Consider the following 13,891-nt stretch of genomic DNA (forward strand, 5'->3'; position numbering starts at 1 on the left):
TGAAGGAAAATAATGTTAATGGACTATAAAAAAACCTATTTAATGTCTCGTTGACTTTCCATGTGAATTGGTATCCGTATCAGACAAAGCCTCCATTGTTTACACCGAATATACCATCTGGAGCTTCCAGACAACGATTTGGCCAACTGCCAAGAGAGATCCACATAAACCCTGCCTTGGTAATGATAATAATGGACATACGAATAGCGTGAAGCAACAAAGAGATGTAATGAGAAATATAATGACAATATTAAAAACACTTTTGTTTTTATTAACCTCATATATATTTGACTCGCAAATATAGGATGTTTTTTTTAGAAGTATACAAATTCGAATTTCTAGCAATAAATTGTTGGTGGCACCTGACGTGTGGCATGTTGTGCCATCTTGTTAAAACCACAGTTTTGTCACATCACACCGTATATACACCTCATTTTCTCTGCCTGTCCCTGAGTAAAGATGCGTGAGAGTTATTTACGTACTTTCTCAGGATATCATTACTTAAAGGGTTGTTATACAGATTTTTATACATATTACAGTAAATATTTAGCAAAACTGTAATAATGCTAGTAAAACCCTTTATTCAAAAATACAGTAAACTTTGGTTATCTTCGCTGCTGTATGTTTAAATTGTAATAAAATCTCAAACGATAGCTATGAAATCAATGTACAATACATATGATAATTGTATAAGTTCCTAAAATTTGAGTTGTGTGGTTGTAAATCATTGGTAAGAATAGTGAATGTTACACGTGTGTGAAGTGAACACTTAACCAGCCAATGAGAAGTCATAAACCTAAACTTTTATATTATTCTTCAACGTCGTTAACATGTCGAAAATATAAAGTCAATATTTTTTTAACTACTACTTTACAAAAGTTCGTATTAACATCGTTTTCAGTTTATATCCTTATCATATATAATTGTTTGAATTGTTTAATACTGAAAAACTACTTTATGACTACCGATTTTGAAGTAATCATTCCATCATCAAGTCAAATATAGACTACGGAAAGTGTTATATTTCCATACCACAAAAATATCAACGCTTTTAATGTACCAAATAAATTATTTAAGCCAATGTTCAAATTTCATATTTGATATTAAGAACGTACTTTAAACTGAAAGACGAATTTGTTTTATTTTTCAGTTAAAAGAGTTTGAGTACATCATGAAAAATTTCCGGTCAGGTATTCAGTTAATACAACAGATAAACCAGTGGCGGCACGTTCCCTGAATATTTCTACCAGGGTTGTAAAGGCTGCTGGGAGGTCGCTACGGGGTCGGAATATCGCGAATGCGATCCCGCGAAAGCAGATAAAAGAAATACACAAGTCGTTTTTCAGACTTGTTGCTAGGTCGTAAATTATACGGCGTGTGTGATAATGGCGATACGTTGGGAACTCCGCCTGCGCCGTTTCCAAACCTCTTATCCCTGAATCAAAAAATATTTATTTGCGAAAACATGTTTATTATTATTTGTATAAATCGAATCACGATTTATAACTTTTTTTATTTTTTATTCATTTTTATTTTTACAACATTTTGAGTGTGTCCAAATACTTGTTCACAAAATCTGGATTACCTTCAATTAAAGGAGTTATTTCATATTATTTTTTGACATCTCATCAAAGATGGAGAAGAATATGGAAGTCTGGGCATTTACATTTCATCTCACAAATAGATGTCTCTATTGAAGTTCTTGTGATTCAAGAATAATGTTTTAAAATTGGTTCATATATATAGAACTTCCAAGAGTTTGAGTAGTGTTGTTGTCAGTAATGGGTAGAATTGGTGAATTTTACACGTGTGTAAAGTGATCACTCAAACCAGCCTATGACGGTCGTCAGCCCCGTAAATGCCCAGACTTTCACATTCTTCCTCATCTTTGATGAGATGTCAAAAAATAATATATCTATTTTTATTTTTGTGTGAGAAATAGATTCCAATCATTTGATTCAGTATTATTCGTATATTTCAAAGTGAGTACATTTTTCGAATATTAAACATATGTACTAAATCTTTCATTTTGATGACAACTGTTCCGCCATTCGAGGTCGATGTCAAACATTGTATTAAAAAACAGAAACAAGTACAAAATATATCCAAAGAAGTTGATAAAGTACAATTTTTCTTTTATATTTTGAGTGCATTTTTCAAATATGCGCATTGGAATTTATGCTCTAAATCCTTGGTTTATGTGATAGCTGTTTTGTCTTCTGAGGTCGTTCAAAGTGCATCAATCTTTGAAAAAAATAGTTACATGTATAAAAGTGCAAAATTTATTTAAACGAGTCAAAAAACTTCATGTTTACGTATTATGTTGTGAGTTTAAATTTATATGTGCATTGCAAAACATACGAGTATATACAAAATTCTTTGAAAGCTTCTTAATTCGTTTACACTCTTCTTATCGTTATTTTTTGACATTTCATCAAAGATGAAGAAGAATATGGAAGTCTGGGCATTTACGGGGCTTACGACCGTCATAGGCTGGTTTGACGGTCTGGTTCTTCTTATCGTTCATTTTGTGAAATTTCATTTTTTTATATTACCATACCACAATGTTAAAAATGCTTTTAATACACAAAATATCAATTTTTTTTACCAATATTTCATGTTTAATTCTAAAAAATAAGTTGCATTTATATTTTAAAAGTTTTAAGTAAAGTTTTTCATATCGTCGTACATTTTACGAAAGTCCCGTATTAAGGCACATTAAAATAAGTTCTGTAGTCTAGGGTTAATAACAATTATTGTGTGTCTTACTTTCAGTCGTGCGTTACTTCAATTTTCATAGTGTAATGTTCATGTGACACGCGTTGATCAAGTCTGAAAGTTAAAAGGGAGGCGTATGAAAAGTAAGAAAAACGGATACGGAAGTGTGGCGCAAACACTTGTTCGAACACGCCTGCGCACTGCAGCCTTCAATACGACACTATCTTTCAGTTAACGGAGTTCCGCCCACCACAGCGGACGCGCGCTGTCTTCGAGCTTTCGCGTCCGCCGAACTTTGAGACTTCCTTCCAAGTCAGCAGTCGGCATCGCGGAAATCCACACAGAAAACTGCCGGACCATTTAAATTGTGACGGTTCGAAATTTGTTCTATCGAATGCAGTGTCATTTTTTGGTGTTTTTTTAATTGACAGTTAGTTTCTCGGTAAAAAGCTCGAGTTAATTGAATGAATAAATGACAAAGGCTATTGAAAAGCCACCTACAAGGTAAAAGTTCAGCCTTTTGTGAAAGATATTGCTACAAAATTGGATTTTCGACGGTTTCCTACCAATTTGACAAACCTGTTTAGTTTTCATTCTCTGAGTTAATTGGTCGTTTTCATTTAAAATTGTTGATTTATGAAATTTTAGTTTTTAAATTTCTTTACATTTTAAACATAAAGCATAAATGTTGAAAATAAAATAAATTTTTCTTATTTAATTTATATGTATTCAACTATAAGAAGTATTTCACTATAATATATATACTACCAGTTAACGTATGAATCAGTAAAGTTTTAATATTTATACATATCTTTGTGCAAAGTTACACGTTTTATTTTTTTTAATATTTTTAAATCAGTGTGAGTGAATCAGGATAAAACCATCTAGAATTATACATTTTGTGAGAAATTCAAGGTATCTTTAAAAAGTGATAAGTTCAGAAGAAAATAAGAAGAACATCTCTTGTAACTTTTTGGATAAACATAAATTGGATTACCGAATTAGGTAAGTTGTTTAATGATATTATGGTTTTATATTAAATAATTTATATCCATACATATAAAAAATTATTAACAAAATACTTCTGTTTTTATAACCCTTATGGGTTTTAAAAGAATCGAATTGAAAATTACGATATCGATAATAATTAATTGTAACAACATTTACATATTGACCTCACATAATAATAAAATAGTTTCTGCTCAATAAAAAGCTTAATTTCATCTCACTAATAGATGTCTCTAGTGAAGTTCTAGTGATTCAAGAATAATGTTTCGAAATTGGTTCATATATATAGAACTTCCAAGAATTTGAGTAGTGTAGTTGTCAATAATGGGTAGAATTGGCGAATGTAACACGTGTGTAAAGTGATCACTTAAACCAGTCTATGACGGTCGTAAGTCCCATAAATGCCCAGAATTCCAAATTCTTCTTCATCTTTGATGAGATGTCAAAAAAAATAATTGTAACATGCAATTGAAAATGAGCAGTCACCATTTTTCGTTCAGTATATATAAGCGAAAACTAAATAAATTGCTGAATTTAATTTTAATTCAAAACGTACTTTGGTAAATATTTTTACACTTTTTAATTGATATATCGAAAATCATCATTTTAATTAATGCCAGAATTTTGGTGAAAAACTTTGGTCCTAAGAATTTTTAAATAACTAAGGATTTTTATTGAATTTTAATAAAAATGGAATTTAAACATGAAATTGGTAAAATAAGCATGAGAATAAACCTGCAGCCTTCAATACGACACTATCTTTCAGCTACTGGAGCTCCATTTAGTCAATTTGACAAGTGTGTAGCAAATAAATCTATGGTAGATATTCCAATGGTGAAATAAGGAAAGTATGCCAGCCGAAATAAAGCATTACCCATTAAATTAAGTAAGGTGTGTTACGATGGTTTTAATGAGTTAAACAAATGAGTGAATAAAGAACGGAAAAATTAATATATTTTAGTCAAATGTAGATTTTTAAAAAATTCCAAAGATCGATAAACACTTATCGTGAAAATACTTTAAACTTGAAAGTGGAGGTCAAGAGACATTAATTGACGGTAGGTACGACGAGATACATTAATAAGGAAGAGAGGAATAATTTTTGGGAAGACAGAGAGTTTTAATTTTCTCTGCCTACCCTTTTGGGAAGGAAAAAGATAGTGATGTGTCGGGTCGTGGTCCCGTGGTCAGAGTCGCGGACTCTTAAGTCAGAGTTTCTAGGTTCGAACCCACTCTTCCTTTATTTGATACCTTTAATGATGAGCCGCTTAGTCTCACAGAAATACAATAGTATGAAATTGAAATATTTGTGTATATAATAAAAAAACACAATTATTTATATTCTAACAGGAACAATAACAATGTGTGCGTTATGACGAACCTGTTTTTTTTTACTGTCACACACCATTTCAGTTGAAGTATCCTTTAAACGGTGTTGAAAAACAAAAATATTTCATTTCTTGAACTTTTCAAATGCTTGGTAAAGACCCTCGATCGTTTGAAAGAAAATAATAAGACTTCAGCAATCGTTAAGTAACGAGAAACTTGGAGGTATTTTAATGAGTTTAATTTATAACAGTCTGTACAAATTCAATGGAGCTTATGTAAAATAAGGCTTACAACCCCTAAATTTGCCTTTTGTCAAATTGTTCTTTTCGTGAACGAGACGTGAAAAACAACTGTGAGTTCTATTTGAACCATTAAATTCAGTTTGGAAATTTAAAGCTCAAATATTGATTATTCTACAAGTTTTGGGTTTGCGTACAGCAACAAATCTAACTATCAAATCAAACTATCTACCATTTATCGTTTCAGTAGAAAATGTTTATATATGGTATTTAAATGTATTTAGTTATATACATATATACTTACATGTATCTATGTACATATAAACGACATTACTTATGCATCAACCTAATATATTCATATTATTTTTTGACATCTCATCAAAGATGAAGAAGAATATGGAAGTCTGGGCATTTACGGGGCTTACGACCGTCATAGGCTGGTTTAAGTGATCACTTTACACACGTGTAACATTCACCAATTCTACCCATTATTAATATATTCATATATATATATATGTATATATGTATATATATATATACATATATATATATATATATATATATATATATATATATATATATATATATATATATATATATATATATATATATATATATATATATATGTATATATATATATATATATATATATACATATATATATATATATTTATACATATATATATATATATATATATATATATATATATATATATATATATATATATATATATATATATATATATAATATATAAACTTATCCGCACCCAATGGTGCATTGAGAACTACATCGTATTGACGCAGTATTATATTGGTAGTTACTTAAATGAAGGCAAGGTGATCACTTCTGCGCTTCATGTTTTGATTAACTAAGAGAACATCATAGTCTTAGCTTAACTCGAAGGTCCACTTTTTACACCCGCGCTGTGCCATGCTGGTTTTCCGCAAGGTATCGGACTCTCATAACTACTTTCAAAGACAAAAGCTGCAGGCGCGTTGCAGGAGCCTGGGTGAGGACCTATCCTACATCAGATCCGAGTTAGTTCATAAGGAACTCTCACGAGAGGTGGTATCGTACATGATAAAAACAGTGAAAGATATTGCTACCATTAACCAAGCTAGGAGACTAAATGCCAAACCCTCTTCTAGTGGAACGAATGGTCTGCTGACTACAAACAACAGTCCGGCTTCTCCTGAGGAGTTTAGTGGTATCAACCTAGCATAAACAAATGCTTAAAAGTTCCTGATTGGCCCACACTACAGTATCCCTCCTGTTCCCAACACAGTTTAATTTTTTTTATTTAAGTTAAAAGATACAAAAATCCACTTGATGATATACAAACCTTGTACAAAATAAGCAAGGTAAATAATTCATCCAATCCCATATTTAAAAAAAAACGCACGCGCTTCAGGGACCAGTCCAGAGTTAAATTTGTAAATATTACACTGTAAAATCACATATATCTATTTTCACTCCCCCAGGGAATTGAACTTGAAACCTCCAGCACGATAGCTAAAGACGCTTATCATTACGCCACAAAGGCCGACGAACACAACTTTAATCCAAAAAAATATATTTTCACTTTTTAAATGATTTGTAGCTAATAAACGTTGAGGTGTTTTATTAACATCTTGGTTATTTTAAAAGTCACTTTCACCTGTTCTGTCCTACTCGTGGAGCAGTGGGAAGGGTTAACTGGTGGTGAGTTTGGTCGATAAATAGCGACCAACATAACAGTAGCGCGCCGTAAAACGTAAAGGATTATTTATTAAAGGGTAGAAGCCGATCGATTCTTCCAAGGCGACGAACACACTGCGTCCCTTACATACCACTAGTGTGCACAAAACAGATATTTTCCATGTGGAAAATATCCTGAAATATCTTATGGAATTCGAAAGACTTGTTTTCCAAATTATTTATATACATATACTTTATATTTGAAGCACTAACTTTGTGATTTTCCATTTTATAATTAAAATGTAACTTTGATTTAAAATCACTATAAATATTTTATTATAACTTAATTATAATATCTACCTGTTCCAAAGCTAACCGCATTTTTATCAAGACAGATTTATCATTCTTGATAAAGAAACGGTTAGCTTCGAAACTGGTAGACATTTTTAAATCTCAACAAAATAGAAGAGAAAAATAAAATACAAATCGAATAGATAAAATACATATGGGTATTTATGTACAGGGCTTATGGCCCTGGTTGGTTAGTCAAGCGATCATTTTTCACGCGTCTAGTAATCACATTTTGTCCACTTCCGTGATGTAATCGTTAGCGTGTTTATCTTCTGTACTGGAGGTCCCGAGTTCGATTCCCAGAGGGGTTAAAATAAATAATAGCGAATCGACACTTCGATATTACCCTGGACTGGTCCCTGAAACCCAGGTGAGTGATTACTCTATCTTCATGTAAGTAACGATCAAGATAACACAATGTCAATACGATGCAGTGCCCTATACACCATTATGTGCAGATAAGGGTTAAAATAACATTCATATTCCACCCACGATTGACAATTACACTGCTCACATTTTTGAAACTCATACATTCATCACAAATCTCATGACGCTTTATATTGTGTTAACGGGAGCCATCTATGTTTGGTTAAAGAAAGCCTTTTTTAAACAGAAACCCTTCTATTTAGATGTATGCAAAATCCTTACCGGGTTATTAAACATACTGGTAGCAGCCTGAAAACATGATTTAAAATTTTTATGCACCTTATAATTTCAGCAAATTTTTTGTAAGACGTTTATGTGTGCATCCAAATGCTTGTTCACAAATCTGGGTTTTTTCCACTGGGGACTTCTTTTCACATATTGACATCTCAGCATAGGTGAAGAAGAATATGGAATTCAATGGTACCAACAAACGATTAAAACAAATGATTTCAAAGTTGGTTCCAATGCATGGAAAAATATATAAATATTCGTGGGAATGTTTTGATTCAGCTCTGTATGAAAACCCTCGTAATATTTCAAACAATATTTGTTATACAATACCGCTAGAGTCTTTAAACACCTTGTTATTTTCAGATATACCTCTTATTTTCAGACACTTTGGGCCAGGAAGATTATGTTCTGATAACGGATTCTTCTTCTTTTTCTTTAGCCCCTCATATATGAGAATTGTAACCCCTATGACACACTCTCGAGACAGCACTTCTCTCGTCTCGGCACTCTGCAGCTCTGAAACCTCTCGCGAGTAATGAGCCCGTTGTAGGTTTTATTTCAAACAACCAACGCATGAAATATCTCCCTCGATCTCATACGCTCTATATGACACAATACGAACCGCGACAAGCTTATTCAGTTAATCCGTGAAAAGGGAGAAAAGGAAGCTTTTATTCGAATCAATGTTATTAAACGCTATAATACTTTTTTCAAACCTAAAACAGATTTAAGCAGCGACTTTATGATTTTTCATTTAAAAAAACATACAAGCTGTATACAAACAAGTGTTGCTGAGGTTCAGTCTGGTTAAATGAAAAAGTAAGAAAGATTTATAGCTCTATAAATGATAAATAAAGATGGGAAGATCTAAAACAATCTCATCATTTGGCCACGTCGTATTTGATTTCATGTCATAATCATTTAACATAGTTTTACAAATTGTAAAATATTTGTAATCTATAATTATGTTCATGATAAACTAATACTTGTTCACAAATCTGGGATTTTTTACTTACTTCTTAAGTTATTTAACATATTTCACATCTCAATAAAGATAAAGAAGAATATGGATGTCTGGATATTTAAAGAGCTTACGACCTGTCATATACTGGTTAAGTGATCGCTTTAAACACACGTGTAACATTTACCATTCTACCCATGATTGACAACCACACTACTAAATATTTTTGGAACTCGCATATATATAATCAATCTCCAAATAATTGAGATCACAACAGTCATCTTTGATAGGATTTAAAAAACAAGATCCAAGCCCTGTTTATTTTACTTACTGGGATACGCCTGAAAACTTTATTTTTAAATTATATAAAGCTTTGACCAGTTATTTTAAACAGAATATTTTGTTCAACTAACAGTTGGGCTGAAAAGTTCTGAAAAAAAAAATTATGCAGCCTTTTTTTTGACTAGTTATTTTATTTACAAAATATTGTGAACAACATAACCACGATTATGAAAACAACATTTTTATTGAGATATAAAAATGTTTACAACATTTTGAGTGTGTCCAAATAACACACTCAAAATGTTGTAAATAAATTATCTGGTCAAATTATAAGCTTAATAATAAAAATGAAAATGGTATTTTCTGGCGTTTCTCATGTGTGTGATTATAATCCAGGATTCGGATCTCACATACTAATATAAGAGTTTCTGCTTAATAAAAAGCTTCTTTACATCTCACCAATAGATGTCTCTAGTGAAGTTCTAGTGATTCATGAACAAGGTTTCTAAATTGGTTCATATATATAGAACTTCCAAGAATTTGAGTAGTGTGGTTGTCAATAATGGGTAGAATTGGTGAATGTTACACGTGTGTAAAGTGATCACTTAAACCAGCCTATGACGGTCGTAAGCCCCGTAAATGCCCAGACTTTCATATTCTTCTTCATCTTTGATGAGATGTCAAAAAATAATATAAAAATGTTATTTGAAATTCTATTCGTCTTTTTTTTAAACTGTCCAAAAGTAGGGGGATATTAATGCACTAGATTTGTTCAACGACTCAAGTACAAAGTCACATTTTGTAAAACCGGTAATTCATTTTACGCGAATTTTATAATTTCTCATACTTTGCTAGAAACGGGTCTTGATAAATTATGATGGTCGTTCATAAACAGAACTGCGCCGATAAATTTTATAAAGTGGAGTTTTCCTGTGTTTTCCGAATCACTTCTTCCCCTATTATAAAACTGAGTAAACATTTACATATCTGTGTGATAAATTAGTGCTTAATAAAAACTTGCCAAGGCATTAAAACAAAACAAAATTCGTTTATAAGAATAACGTTAACATTAATATTTATGTATTTAAATACATAAAACAGATCTACCACCAGATGTCGCATGCGTCGCACTGAATAAAACAAAACACATCAGATAGAAAAAATATAATATTCTGAACTGTCAGAATCAGATAGAAAGATAGAAAAATAGTGTAAAGATAAATTAAGAATAAACTTTAATTATAAACTTTAATTACAAAGCAACACATTGTTTATTTTATTATTATACACCCACTTTACATATAATTTACACCCCATTTACAAAGAAAAATATTACCACGTTATATATATATATATATATATATATATATATATATATATATATATATATATATATATATATATATATATATATATAAATATAAATATATATATATATATATATATATATATATATATATATATATATAATATATATATATATATACATATATATCTCATCCTTGAGTATTTTAAAAACACATTATAAAAATACGAAAATGGTAATGGAATCAACAACCAAAAATATCTAGATGTTTTATTATTGCATTGGCTACATGTATTGTTTTTATTTTATTATTATTGTCAAAAACCTTCATTAAATGCATGTTTCTTCTTAAAATAAATGGTTTACCTCGGTACGGGAAATCGCAGTAGAGGAAAATTATTTAAATAGTTATTATATTTATGATAAAAAATAAACAAATAAAATTTTATACATACAAAGTTAGTTCTTCCCGAACTATTTTAAATTATAATTTTTTTATTCAGAGTCCAGAAATCCAGATCCACAATTTGTGAACAAAGATTTAGACACACCTAACATATTGTCAGTAAAACAAATTACATTTGTGTCTTAACACATGTATCATTTCTATACAAAAAGAAGCTTAAATTGGTTGTACAACAATTTTCTCGTGAACATAAATTTGTATGCTTACAATACATAAAAAGCTCCGTGAACTAAAAAAAGAAAAATACATACAAAGATATTCTGAAAACTCTCTCATCTTCCTTGTCAAAGGTATTTTTCTATGAAACGGGGCTTCTTTTCAGGACGAGCTGATAGTCCAGACAGGATCACGTATGGGACTACCGTGATTGCGCGTTCAATTCGGGTTTTATACAACTCAGCTTCGCTTTGTCCCTTTTAAAAAGGACACGATTTCAAGCAAGTAATAAAACCATTTTTTCAATAAAAGTTTCGAAAACTTATTTCCTTAATACATTGGAAATAATTTTCAGTAAAGTGGTCACTTTTTTCTTCTCCTTTCTTATAAAATCTGTCTTTTCCGCTATCCATCTCTTGTGACGTAGACTACCATCTGTCGCAGCGTGGACGCATCGCTTTGGAGGTCTTCTATGTGGTCTTTTTCCGTCTTTCTTCTACATTAAGCACTAATTCGAGGTCTTATAGACACATAAGAGCCACTGATCTGCTAAAAAGTATTTATCCAACAAATTTGTTAACATTAAATTACTATGAGATTTCTTCTTTGAGAATCTGTCTGTTACGTTATATGTCTCTTGTGATGTGTAATATTTGGAGTTTTCTGTGTTCTAATGAAAGGGAACATCAAGGTTTGTTTTGTTTTAATTTTTTTCAGTACAAAAAACGAACGTCAAAGTACAAAAAAATATTCTTCTTCTTCCTTTTTATGGATCCTTAGATCTGTCTGTTCCGTTATCCGTCTCCTGTGACAAAGATTGCCAGCTGTACTGTCATTGCTTTGGAGGTCTTCCAGGTGATCTCCTTTCGTCTGGGTTTTCTTGAAGAAGAGCTATTCGGGACAGTCTTTTTTCTTGCATTTCATTGACCTCGAACATTACAGAATCGTCTTCCCTGTCTTCTCCATCTAACTATAATAGCAAGAACGCATAGCTAAGATAGGCATTATCGATAAAATAAAAATAACGTGTGTTCAGATAGAATGGACATGTTAAACCAATTGGTGAGTAAAGAACAGAAAAACAAAGTAATGAGAGGAACAGTGTTGGAAAAAGGAGAAAAAGTAGACTGCGAGAAACTTGGTTTGATCGATTTTATTTTTAAAAATTTGGTTAAGTCACGAATTGGAATAACCTAACCTAACCTAACCTAACCTGAGTGGGTATGAATGAGGAGATGCATGAGGACAAAGTAATGTGGCGTACTATTCTCTCTGCCTACCCCTACAATATAGTGTGATAGTAAGTTGTTTATTTAGTTTATCAGGAATAAAACGATCAACCCAAGATGAGATTATAATAACCATTCATAAAATATGACTCGATTAAATCATCATTGATTAAATTTCACCGAATTATAACTATTTGTTTTTCAATCAACTTCAAAACACGTTCTCTGCGCGTAGAATCGTGGGGGCTGTGTTCGCAACGAAATAGAGTCTGAATTAATTAAGAGAGCTTTCTGATTTAATTAGAAATACCTTAATTTAATTTGTAACCATTATTCATTATTGGCCACTTTCGTTCAGTCTCAGCTTTCCGAAATACGGCGAAGATAAATCTTTCAGCGAACGTGCTGAAAACAATATTTCAGCCGGTAGACACTTCGCAGAAACACAATGATAATTCTTCTTTCAGCATTGTACGATAGTAAACATTTTTATGAGTGGTTTAGTATTGTTTCTATGACTGCTTAACATGTATATATTGTGTATATTTAAACGTGCATGGTGAAAGAAATATTGCGTTTGAACAAATTAATGGTTTTGTTTATGGAAATGATATTTCACAGAGTACACAATCTAGGGGGTTCTTTGCAATATCTCTACAATGCCATGCTTGCTAGGTCTGTCATACAAAATGACACATAAATGATCAATAAATCTAGAAGTTCCAAAAATTTATGTATTGTGGTTTTCAATCATAGGTAGAATTAGTGAGTATTATACGTGGATAAAGTGATCACTTAACCAGCCTTTGAAATGACATAAGCCCTGTAAATATCCAAAGTTTTATATTCTTTTTCATCTATATTGAGATAGCAAAAATTTAGTTTTCAAAAAGTTTATGCCAGGCAAATATGTGTGGAGCTTTAAATTTTTTTTAAAGAAAAAAGAACTGTATTCATAATATTGTCCCTAATAATTAAACAGTAATGGGGGGTTGGGTATTATTGGATATTTGCGTTGCCTAAACATTGCCATTCAGCGCGTTTTGTTCAGAATTAGAATATCCGTGAAATTACTCCTCGTTTGTTCCATTAACTCTATCACAAAAACAATAGTTTTTGTTCGGTAGAATTAGTTAAATGTGTTTTCAGCACGCACCGGCTGGAAACTATCTATTCGCGTTGACGTAATATCATCAAACAAATAATCCGTTTTTACACAATGGCACGCAACACCTCCCTTAAATGTTGGCAAGCGCTATTTCTAGTTGAGCGTGAATTATGGGGCTATTTGTTGATAGGAATTCGCATCGCGGATGTATTATTGATACAGGGAAAGAATAGAAAAATAGCACCATATCACCTAAAATTTGTAGGAAAAATATTTAACTACGGTAAAGAATTCCCTAAATGTACACAGCGATCCGTGGAAAGATCCATGCTTGGTTTAACTTGTCCGGGAGTGTGGTCGTACATGCATGGCCACGTTTGTAAAGCAGTGGAGAAAAAAAGGT

The sequence above is a fragment of the Brachycentrus maculatus genome, unplaced genomic scaffold, assembly GCF_059751285.1.
Source record: "Brachycentrus maculatus isolate JH-2025_06_01 unplaced genomic scaffold, ASM5975128v1 h1tg000134l, whole genome shotgun sequence".
NCBI lineage: Eukaryota > Metazoa > Arthropoda > Insecta > Trichoptera > Brachycentridae > Brachycentrus > Brachycentrus maculatus.